The following is a 12,976-nucleotide window of genomic DNA, read 5'->3' as shown; positions in this document are numbered from 1 at the left end:
TGCAATGAAATAAGGATGAAAAACAAGAATTTCAACAACCGGTTTAGGAAAAGGCCAAGGAATTCGCTTAGCCAAGCTCTTATGGAAGCAATCCAAGAAATGGATGTCGTTCGTTGGGTGTTAACACTTGACTCCGCTATCTGAGATGTTTGTGCTGGTGAAAACTCATCCGCTAGCCTATTATAAAACTACGCTATATACAGTGGCATGTAAAAGTTTGGGCACCCCTGGTCAAAATTATTGTTGTTGTGAAAAGGTAAGCAAGTTGAAGATAAGATATTCTCTAAAAGGCCTAAAGATTGACACATTTCCTTTGTATTTGAGTTAAAAAAAAAAATATTGTCACTTTTTTACATTTAAAAAAACACGAAAAGCAAAATAGGCCAATGCAAAAGTTTGGGCACCCTTGGAGAGTTTGATGCAGATTTCACAGCCTTAGGAAAAACCAGCCTCCTCTAACCTTGTGCCAAAAAAACAGCAGCCATGGGTTCTTCTAAGCAGCTGCCTAGCACTCTGAAAATAAAAATGGTGGAGGCTCACAAAGCAACAGAAGTCTATAGGAAGATAGAAAAGCATTTTCAATTTGCACTTTCCTCAATTCAAAACGTAATTAAGAAATGGCAGTTAACAGGAACCGTGGAGGTCAAGATAAGGTCTGAAAGACCAAGCAAAATTTCAGTGAGAGCTGCTCATAGGATTGCTAGAAAGTCAAATAAGAACCCCCGCCTGACTTGAAAAGACCTTGACAAAGATTTAGCATACTCTGGAGTTGTGGTACCTCGTTCTACTGTTCAGAGACACCTGCACAAATATTGCCTATGGTAGAGTCATCAGAAGAAAACCTCTCCTGGGTCCTCACCATAAAATTCAGCGTCAGAACTATGCAGAAGAACATCTAAGCAAGCCTGATTCATGGAGAACATTTCATGGATAGTGTGAAGAATGGATTAAATTAAATTTCAACAAATTCTTTATGCAAACATAACAGAGGATGGCTTCCACAAAAGGATAATGATTCTTAACACATGTCAAAATCCACAATAAGACTACCTCCAAAGACGCAAGGTTTACAATGGCCCTCACAGTCCCCTGATCTGCACATCATTGAAAATCTGTGGCTAGACCTCCGAATAGCAGACGGTGCAAGACACCCCAGGAATCTCATAGAACTGGAAGAATTTTCCAAGGAAGAATGGATGAAAATCCCTCAAACAAAAATTGAAAGACTCTTGTCTGGCTATAAAAAGTGTTTACAAGCTGTGATATTTGCAAAAAGGGGGTGCTACTAGGTACTAACCATGCTTTTGCATCGACCCATTTTGCTTTTTGAATTTTTAATATGTAAAAGATGAATATATATATACCTAAAATACCACGGAAATGTGTCATCTGTAACTTTAGGCCTTTTATAGATCATTTCATCTTCAACTTGCTTAACAGTTCACAATAACAGTAATTTTGACCGGGGCGCCCAAACCTTTTCATACCACTGTATTTGTGCTAATTTACCCCATACAGCTGCAATTACCTATAGAATTTACTATGTGGCTCAATGGCCATAAAGGAGATACAGATTTCATGGCAGAATCAGAGATTGCTTTATACAATGGAGTATATAAAAAGTTAGCAGCAGTAGACCGGGTTCTGGGATACCACAGTGGAGTGCTGATTGTCCGTGGAGATCAAATAAACCTAAGCTTATTCATGCCAAACTTCTAAATCTTATTAAAGTAAAAAGCAAACAACCTTACTGAAGTGCAACTAAGGGAGGCCAAAGGGTCCACGTACTCAGCATTAGACCACTATGGGGCTGTAGTGGTCACTGACGTTCAAGGGCCAGATATAGAAAGTGAAAATTGTCTCAACACTACATATTGCAATTAATAGGACATAAACACATACAATTGTACAAACAAGTAAAGTGAAATAGTAACTTAAGAGAGAGATCTCTTGTAACCAAAGTCCCCAAAGCAAGACCTACAGAAGAAGAGAAAAGGAGAGACTGGTGTAAAATCTCACCTGAGGCTGCGTTTGTCCGCCCTCAGTGAACTAAGGTTGCTGGCAATGCCCGCATTCTCCACTACTTCACTTGGAAATCTACGCTTCTAGCAAAACATCTGCTTTTTTACAAGTAATTTGAATAAACATGAAATTTATGTAGCAGAAAAGTTATAACTAAAAATAATTACAAAGAGATGAAGATAATAGGAAACTGAAACAGAGAGACCGTAGTGATAGACGTCTGGCTTATCCCATAAAATGTGCAGTATTTAATATTCTGGCACACGGCATGAGGCTTTTACACATGTCCAAAATAAAATAACATTGCAGATTTCAAAAAGTCAGTTTTGTATAAACAATTTCAAGTATTTTGAGTATCATTTTATGCCTAAAGGTTCAACATGTTGTTCTTATGATAAGCATTTGTCCTTCAGTTATAGACTAGAAGCCTCTGTGCTAATACTTAAACTGAACAATATTGGCAACTTATACATTCTAATAGCTTTATGATTATTTTCTTTATCAAAAGCTAGATGCATAGATGGATAAGGACAGAGACCGCAACCACCCGGGTCTGAGGGATGTCGATAACATGGACATCAATTCAGGACCAATTCTCATCTATTCATGAAAAGCAGTTAGCACTGACATTGTTAGCTAGAAGGGCTGTGTGAACCTAAGGGTACCGTCTCACAGTGGCACTTTGATCGCTACGACGGTACGATCCGTGACGTTCCAGCGATATCCATACGATATCGCTGTGTCTGACACGCAGCAGCGATCAGGGACCCTGCTGTGAATCGTACATTGTAGCAGATCGTTTGGAACTTTCTTACGTCGCTGGTAGGGTTGAGCGAAACGGGTCGATCATTTTCAAAAGTCGCCGACTTTTGGCTAAGTCGGCGTCTCATGAAACCCGATCCGACCCCTGTGCTTGTCGGCCATGCAGTACGCGACTTTCGCGCCAAAGTCGCGTTTCAATGACGCGAAAAGCGCCATTTCTCAGCCAATGAAGGTGAACGCAGAGTGTGGGCAGCGTGATGACATAGATCCTGGTCCCCACCATCTTAGAGAAGGGCATTGCAGTGATTGGCTTGCTGTCTGCGGCGTCACAGGGGCTATAAAGGGGCGTTCCCGCCGACCGCCATCTTACTGCTGCTGATCTGAGCTTAGGGACAGGTTGCTGCCGCTTCGTCAGAAGCAGGGAGAGCGTTAGGCAGGGTCCACTAACCACCAAACCGCTTGTGCTGCAGCGATTTCCACTGTCCAACACCACCTTCGGTGTGCAGGGACTGTGGAAGCTATTTTTTTTTTTTTTTCCCCTCAGCGCTGTAGCTCATTGGGCTGCCCTAGAAGGCTCCGTGATAGCTGTATTGCTGTGTGTACGCCACTGTGGAAACCAACTGCTTTTTTCAAAGCACATATCCTCTTGTTCCTTCCTTTCTGCACAGCTATCTTTTTTGTTTGTCCACACTTTTTATTTAATTTGTGCATCAGTCCACTCCTATTGCTGCCTGCCATACCTGGCTTACATTACTGCAGGGAGATAGTAATTGTAGGACAGTTTTTTTTTTTTTTTTTTTTTTTTTTGTGGGAGATTAAGATTGGCATTTCTGCTACAGTGCCATCCCTGTGTGTGCCATCTCTCACTGAGTGGGCCATAGAAAGCCTATTTATTTTTTCCGTGATTTGTGTTCTAAAATCTACCTCAACACAAAAACACTACATCAATCAGTGGGAGAAAAATATTGGCCTCAGTCAGGGCTTGTGTGCCACTGCTGTGTGTGCTATCTCTCATTCAGTGGGCTATAGCAAGCCTATTTTTTTTTTTTTTTTTTAATATTATTTGGTTTCTAAAGTCTCCCTGAAAAAAAAAAAAAACCTAAAAAAACAGTGGGAGAGTAATATTGCCCTTTCAGCTTGTGTGCCAGTCTTGACTCCTGGGTGTGCCACCTCTCTCCCTCTCATTCAGTGGGCCATAGAAAGCCTATTTATTTTTTTTTTTAAATATTATTGGGTTTCTAAAGTCTCCCTGAAAAAACAAAAAATACATAAAAAAACAGTGGGAGAGTAATATTGCCCTTTCAGCTTGTGTGCCAGTCTTGACTCCTGGGTGTGCCACCTCTCTCCCTTTCATTCAGTGGGCCATAGAAAGCCTATTTATTTTTTCCGTGATTTGTGTTCTAAATTCTACCTCAACACAAAAACACTACATCAATCAGTGGGAGAAAAATATTGGCCTCAGTCAGGGCTTGTGTGCCACTGCTGTGTGTGCTATCTCTCATTCAGTGGGCTATAGCAAGCCTATTTTTTTTTTTTTTTTTTTTTTTTAATATTATTTGGTTTCTAAAGTCTCCCTGAAAAAAAAAAAAAAACCTAAAAAAACAGTGGGAGAGTAATATTGCCCTTTCAGCTTGTGTGCCAGTCTTGACTCCTGGGTGTGCCACCTCTCTCCCTCTCATTCAGTGGGCCAAAGAAAGCCTATTTATTTTTTTTTTTTAATATTATTTGGTTTCTAATTCTCCCTGAAAAAAAAAAAAAAAACCTAAAAAAACAGTGGGAGAATAATATTGCCCTTTCAGCTTGTGTGCCAGTCTTGACTCCTGGGTGTGCCACCTCTCTCCCTCTCATTCAGTGGGCCATAGAAAGCCTATTTATTTTTTTTTTTAAATATTATTGGGTTTCTAAAGTCTCCCTGAAAAAACAAAAAATACATAAAAAAACAGTGGGAGAGTAATATTGCCCTTTCAGCTTGTGTGCCAGTCTTGACTCCTGGGTGTGCCACCTCTCTCCCTTTCATTCAGTGGGCCATAGAAAGCCTATTTATTTTTTCCGTGATTTGTGTTCTAAATTCTACCTCAACACAAAAACACTACATCAATCAGTGGGAGAAAAATATTGGCCTCAGTCAGGGCTTGTGTGCCACTGCTGTGTGTGCTATCTCTCATTCAGTGGGCTATAGCAAGCCTATTTTTTTTTTTTTTTTTTTTTTTTAATATTATTTGGTTTCTAAAGTCTCCCTGAAAAAAAAAAAAAAACCTAAAAAAACAGTGGGAGAGTAATATTGCCCTTTCAGCTTGTGTGCCAGTCTTGACTCCTGGGTGTGCCACCTCTCTCCCTCTCATTCAGTGGGCCATAGAAAGCCTATTTATTTTTTTTTTTTAATATTATTTGGTTTCTAATTCTCCCTGAAAAAAAAAAAAAAAACCTAAAAAAACAGTGGGAGAATAATATTGCCCTTTCAGCTTGTGTGCCAGTCTTGACTCCTGGGTGTGCCACCTCTCTCCCTCTCATTCAGTGGGCCATAGAAAGCCTATTTATTTTTTTTTTTAAATATTATTGGGTTTCTAAAGTCTCCCTGAAAAAACAAAAAATACATAAAAAAACAGTGGGAGAGTAATATTGCCCTTTCAGCTTGTGTGCCAGTCTTGACTCCTGGGTGTGCCACCTCTCTCCCTTTCATTCAGTGGGCCATAGAAAGCCTATTTATTTTTTCCGTGATTTGTGTTCTAAATTCTACCTCAACACAAAAACACTACATCAATCAGTGGGAGAAAAATATTGGCCTCAGTCAGGGCTTGTGTGCCACTGCTGTGTGTGCTATCTCTCATTCAGTGGGCTATAGCAAGCCTATTTTTTTTTTTTTTTTTTAATATTATTTGGTTTCTAAAGTCTCCCTGAAAAAAAAAAAAAAACCTAAAAAAACAGTGGGAGAGTAATATTGCCCTTTCAGCTTGTGTGCCAGTCTTGACTCCTGGGTGTGCCACCTCTCTCCCTCTCATTCAGTGGGCCATAGAAAGCCTATTTATTTTTTTTTTTTAATATTATTTGGTTTCTAATTCTCCCTGAAAAAAAAAAAAAAAACCTAAAAAAACAGTGGGAGAATAATATTGCCCTTTCAGCTTGTGTGCCAGTCTTGACTCCTGGGTGTGCCACCTCTCTCCCTCTCATTCAGTGGGCCATAGAAAGCCTATTTATTTTTTTTTTTAAATATTATTGGGTTTCTAAAGTCTCCCTGAAAAAACAAAAAATACATAAAAAAACAGTGGGAGAGTAATATTGCCCTTTCAGCTTGTGTGCCAGTCTTGACTCCTGGGTGTGCCACCTCTCTCCCTTTCATTCAGTGGGCCATAGAAAGCCTATTTATTTTTTCCGTGATTTGTGTTCTAAATTCTACCTCAACACAAAAACACTACATCAATCAGTGGGAGAAAAATATTGGCCTCAGTCAGGGCTTGTGTGCCACTGCTGTGTGTGCTATCTCTCATTCAGTGGGCTATAGCAAGCCTATTTTTTTTTTTTTTTTTTTTTTTAATATTATTTGGTTTCTAAAGTCTCCCTGAAAAAAAAAAAAAAAAACCTAAAAAAACAGTGGGAGAGTAATATTGCCCTTTCAGCTTGTGTGCCAGTCTTGACTCCTGGGTGTGCCACCTCTCTCCCTCTCATTCAGTGGGCCATAGAAAGCCTTTTTTTTTTTTGTTTTTTTTAATATTATTTGGTTTCTAAAGTCTCCCTGAAAAAAACAAAAAAAACATAAAAAACAGTGGGAGAGTAATATTGCCCTTTCAGCTTGTGCGCCAGTCTTGACTCCTGGTTGTGCCACCTCTCTCTCTCTAATTGTGGGCCATAGAAAGCCTTTTTTTTTTTTTTTTTTTTAATATTATTTGGTTTCTAAAGTCTCCCTGAGAAAAAAAAATAAATAAATTAGGTGGGAGATTAATATTGACATTAGTGCTTGAGTGACAGTCCTGCGTGTGTGTCATCTCTGTGATTTTGTGCCACAGAAAACAGAGTGTGTAACATTGTGCCTGATTTTCCTTGTGGTCTCACCAACCTGTTAAGGGATATTGAAATCATACTGAAGTTATAGCTCACCGTGTAAGTTGTTTGACAGCAACAAATAAAGTTACTTTGGTTAAGATTTTAAAACAATGAGGAAGTCTGGTGCAAGAGGTCGTCGTGGGCGTTCATTGTCAGCTGGTAATGATGGTAGTGGTAGTGGAGCATCAGGTGGTCGTGGGGATAAAAATATTCCACCTAAGTCTGGAGCTGTGGAGCCAGTTTCGTCGTCAGGCTACACAAGGCCTCGAACGCTCTCTTTTCTGGGAGTAGGAAAACCGCTTTTAAAGGCGGAGCAGCAACAGCAAGTTTTGGCTTACATTGCAGACTCAGCCTCTAGCTCTTTTGCCTCCTCTTCCGAAACTGGTAAATGTAAAAGCAGCGCGTCGCTTGTGGATGTTCACGGTCAGGGACAAGTCGCTTCCTTGTCCTCCTCAGCAAAAACTACAACAAGAGAGAAGGATGCAGCAGGCGACACAACGGGTCACTCCATGGAGCTCTTTACACATACCGTCCCTGGCTTAGAAAGTGAAACATTTAACAGGCCATGCCCATTACAAGTATATTCTGACATGGAGTGCACTGATGCACAGCCACAGCCAGAGTACTATGCTGCTCCTTTGACTCAGACCACCACATTGCCCTCTCAGGGTACAGATCCACAATCAGACCCTGATGAGACTATGTTGCCCCGCCACGAACGCTATACCACCGACCGACACAGTGACACAGACGAAGTTGCACACGAGCTCGAAGAGGAGGTAATAGATGACCCAGTTATTGACCCCGATTGGCAGCCATTGGGGGAACAGGGTGCAGGCGGCAGTAGTTCAGAAGCGGAGGTGGAGGAGGGGCCGCAGCAGGCATCAACATCGCAACAGGTTCCATCTGCCGGGCCCGTATCTGGCCCAAAACGCGTGTCAAAGCCAAAACCTGTTGGAGCACAGCGTTGCCATCCGGTTAAAGCTCAGTCTGCAATCCCTGAAAAGGGATCCGAGTCTAGGAAGAGTGCAGTCTGGCATTTTTTTAAACAACATCCAACTGATCAGCGCAAAGTCATCTGTCAAAAATGTTCAACTAGCTTAAGCAGAGGTCAGAATCTGAAAAGTCTAAATACTAGTTGCATGCATAGACACTTAACCACCATGCATTTTCAAGCCTGGACTAACTACCAAACGTCCCTCAAGGTTGTAGCACCCTCGGCCAATGAAGCTAGTCAGCAACGCAACATCCCTTCCGTCACTGTAAGGCCACCATTTTCCGCACCACCGGCAGTATCTGTGCAGGTTTCTTTGCCAGCCAAAAGCAGTCAGGGTCAGGGAATCACCAGTTTTGTAGGAGGAAATATTGCATCTAGGGCACCGGCGGAAACAATACCGTCTCCAACCGTCTCTCAGTCTGCCATGTACACCGGCACACCCGAAAGTTCCACGATCTCCAGCTCTCCAGTCCAGCTCACCCTACATGAGACTCTGGTTAGAAAAAGGAAGTACTTATCCTCGCATCCGCGTACACAGGGTTTTAACGCCCACATAGCTAGACTAATCTCGTTAGAGATGATGCCCTACCGGTTAGTTGAAAGCGAAGCTTTCAAAGCCCTGATGGAGTACGCTGAACCACGATACGAGCTACCCAGTCGACACTTTTTTTCCAGAAAAGCCATCCCAGCCCTGCACCAGCATGTTAAACAGCGCATCGTCCATGCACTCAGGCAATCTGTGAGTACAAAGGTGCACCTGACTACAGATGCATGGACCAGTAGGCATGGCCAGGGACGTTATGTGTCCATCACGGCACACTGGGTGAATGTGGTGGATGCAGGGTCCACAGGCGACATCAATTTAGGGACAGTTGTGCCTAGCCCACGGTCTAGGAAACAGTTGGCTGTAGGCGTTCGCACCCCCTCCTCCTCCTCCTCCTCGTCCTCCTGCAGAAGCTACAGCTCTTCCACAGAACGCAGTCTGCCAACCACTCCATCGGCAGATGACACTGTTGCACACCAGTTGTCCCATTATGGGCCAGCTACTGCCAAGCGTCAGCAGGCTGTATTGGCTATGAAGTGCTTGGGCGACAATAGACACACCGCGGAAGTTCTGTCCGAGTTCTTGCAACAAGAAACGCAGTCGTGGCTGGGCACAGTAGATCTTGAGGCAGGCAAGGTAGTGAGTGATAACGGAAGGAATTTCATGGCTGCCATCTCCCTTTCCCAACTGAAACACATTCCTTGCCTGGCTCACACCTTAAACCTGGTGGTGCAGTGCTTATTGAAAACTTATCCTGGGTTCTCCGACCTGCTCCTCAAAGTGCGTGCACTTTGCTCACATATCCGACGTTCGCCTGTACACGCCAGCCGTATGCAGACCTATCAGCGGTCTTTGAACCTTCCCCAGCATCGCCTAATCATAGACGTTGCAACAAGGTGGAACTCAACACTGCACATGCTTCAGAGACTGTGCGAACAGAGGCGTGCTGTTATTTATTTGTGGGAGGATACACGGGCAGGCAGTAGGATGGCAGACATGGAGTTGTCAGGTGTGCAGTGGTCTAAGATACAAGACATGTGTCAAGTCCTTCAGTGCTTTGAGGAATGCACACGGCTGGTTAGTGCAGACAACGCCGTAATAAGCATGAGCATCCCCCTAATGCGTCTGCTGATGCAAAGTTTGACGCACATAAAGGAGCAGGCGTCTGCACCAGAGGAAGAGGAAAGCCTTGATGACAGTCAGCCATTGTCTGGTCAGGGCAGTGTACAGGACGAGGTAGCGGGCGAAGAGGAGGTGGAGGACGAGGAGGATGATGGGGATGAGTATATTTTTAATGCCGAACCTTTCCCGGGGGCACAGGAATTTGGTTGCGTGTCACGGCCGGGTTCTGGTTTTTTGAGGGACACAAGTGACGTAGATTTGCCTGCAACTGCCCCTCAACCAATCACAACCGGAGATTTGACAACTGGAACTTTGGCCCACATGGCGGATTATGCCTTACGTATCCTAAAAAGGGACACACGCATTACGAAAATGATGAACGATGACGATTACTGGTTGGCCTGCCTCCTTGATCCACGCTATAAAGGCAAATTGCAAAATATTATGCCACATGAGAACTTGGAACTAATATTAGCAACCAAACAATCAACTCTTGTTGACCGTTTGCTTCAGGCATTCCCAGCACACAGCGCACGTGATCGTTCTCACACGAGCTCCAGGGGGCAGCAGACTAGGAGTGTTAGGGGTGCACACATCAGAAGTGGCGTTGGACAGAGGGGTTTTCTGACCAGGTTGTGGAGTGATTTTGCTATGACCGCAGACAGGACAGGTACTGCTGCATCAATTGAAAGTGACAGGAGACAACATTTGTCCAGTATGGTTACTAACTATTTTTCATCCCTTATCGATGTTCTCCCTCAACCGTCATTCCCATTTGATTACTGGGCCTCCAAATTAGACACCTGGCCAGAATTGGCAGAATATGCATTGCAGGAGCTTGCTTGCCCGGCAGCAAGTGTCCTATCAGAAAGAGTATTCAGTGCTGCAGGTTCAATATTAACCGAAAAAAGGACTCGTCTGGCTACCCAAAATGTTGACGATCTAACATTCATTAAAATGAACCACAACTGGATTTCGAAATCTTTTGCCCCACCTTGCCCGGCCGACACCTAGCTTTCCTATGAAAAGCTCTTGCCTGTGAATTACTTTTCTAATGTCTAATTTGCTGCAGCTGATTGTACAGCATACGACATGTTTACACCTCCCTAAATGGCAAAACTCCCCACACGGGGCCGTGGTATCGCGACTTGGCGCAAGCACCCGTGAGACTGCTGTTTGTCTGAAGAGGTGGGTGTGCTCGCTTTTGGTTGACGGCATTGCTACTGGGTCCCTCATAGTACAATGTAGTGTCTCTGGCGGTGGTGGTGCGCACCCAACGTCAGACACACCGTTGTAACATGAGGGGCCCTGGGGCGGTCCCGCCGGCCTCAAGAGAGTTCCCCCCTACCCCAGCTCAAAATGTGCTCTACCACGTGCAAAATTATGTCGCACAGCTCCACCAATCTTTAGTCTATTCGCTGACATCATTCAATGTCTGGCACTGACAATACAAATTTGTAGACATCTATGATGCAACTTAAAGTAGTCTGTGTCTGTGTCCTATATTGGCACCATTAAATAGTTACTGCCAAATTACTATGTCAGAAACTCAGTAGATGAGCCCACCCCTGTACCTAAGTATGCCACCTTTTTTTTTTGTTTTGGTTGTTTTGCGAGACATTAACATCTATTTATATTTTGGGAGTACTGGGACAGACACTCCTTGCACTACTCCTCCACTCACCACCAAGCTGCCTGTGTATCCATGTAACCGCTGTAAAACTGCCATGAGCCTATTGTTTGTTATTTTAGGCCTTTGATAGCCTGTCTGCGGCCCCTACTTGCAATACTCCTCCACTGACCACCAAGCTGCCTGCCCGTGTATCCATGTAACCGCTGTAAAACTGCCATGAGCCTATTGTTTGTTATTTTAGGCCTTTGATAGCCTGTCTGCGGTCCCTACTTTAAATACTCCTCCACTGACCACCAAGCTGCCTGCCCGTGTATCCATGTAACCGCTGTGAAACTGCCATGAGCCTATTGTTTGTTATGTTAGGCCTTTGATAGCCTGTCTGCGGTCCCTACTTTAAATACTCCTCCACTGACCAGACCACTGCTGCCCGTGTACCCCTGGAACCAATTATAAAGTGCCTACAGCCAGCCCATTTTCTTATGTTAGGCCTTTGAAGCCTGTCTGCGGTCCCTACTTTAAATACTCCTCCACTGACCAGACCACTGCTGCCCGTGTACCCCTGGAACCAATTATAAAGTGCCTACAGCCAGCCCATTTTCTTATGTTAGGCCTTTGAAGCCTGTCTGCGGTCCCTACTTTAAATACTCCTCCACTCACCACCACCAAGCTGCCTGCCCGTGTATCCATGTAACCGCTGTGAAACTGCCATGAGCCTATTGTTTGTTATGTTAGGCCTTTGATAGCCTGTCTGCGGTCCCTACTTTAAATACTCCTCCACTGACCAGACCACTGCTGCCCGTGTACCCCTGGAACCAATTATAAAGTGCCTACAGCCAGCCCATTTTCTTATGTTAGGCCTTTGATAGCCTGTCTGCGGTCCCTACTTTAAATACTCCTCCACTGACCACCAAGCTGCCTGCCCGTGTATCCATGTAACCGCTGTAAAACTGCCATGAGCCTATTGTTTGTTATTTTAGGCCTTTGATAGCCTGTCTGCGGTCCCTACTTTAAATACTCCTCCACTGACCACCAAGCTGCCTGCCCGTGTATCCATGTAACCGCTGTAAAACTGCCATGAGCCTATTGTTTGTTATTTTAGGCCTTTGATAGCCTGTCTGCGGCCCCTACTTGCAATACTCCTCCACTGACCACCAAGCTGCCTGCCCGTGTATCCATGTAACCGCTGTAAAACTGCCATGAGCCTATTGTTTGTTATTTTAGGCCTTTGATAGCCTGTCTGCGGTCCCTACTTTAAATACTCCTCCACTGACCACCAAGCTGCCTGCCCGTGTATCCATGTAACCGCTGTGAAACTGCCATGAGCCTATTGTTTGTTATGTTAGGCCTTTGATAGCCTGTCTGCGGTCCCTACTTTAAATACTCCTCCACTGACCAGACCACTGCTGCCCGTGTACCCCTGGAACCAATTATAAAGTGCCTACAGCCAGCCCATTTTCTTATGTTAGGCCTTTGAAGCCTGTCTGCGGTCCCTACTTTAAATACTCCTCCACTGACCAGACCACTGCTGCCCGTGTACCCCTGGAACCAATTATAAAGTGCCTACAGCCAGCCCATTTTCTTATGTTAGGCCTTTGAAGCCTGTCTGCGGTCCCTACTTTAAATACTCCTCCACTGACCACCAAGCTGCCTGCCCGTGTATCCATGTAACCGCTGTAAAACTGCCATGAGCCTATTGTTTGTTATTTTAGGCCTTTGATAGCCTGTCTGCGGCCCCTACTTGCAATACTCCTCCACTGACCACCAAGCTGCCTGCCCGTGTATCCATGTAACCGCTGTAAAACTGCCATGAGCCTATTGTTTGTTATTTTAGGCCTTTGATAGCCTGTCTGCGGTCCCT

The sequence above is a fragment of the Ranitomeya variabilis genome, chromosome 2 (genome assembly GCF_051348905.1).
Source record: "Ranitomeya variabilis isolate aRanVar5 chromosome 2, aRanVar5.hap1, whole genome shotgun sequence".
In the NCBI taxonomy this organism is placed as follows: domain Eukaryota; kingdom Metazoa; phylum Chordata; class Amphibia; order Anura; family Dendrobatidae; genus Ranitomeya; species Ranitomeya variabilis.
This window is presented reverse-complemented; position numbering follows the sequence as displayed.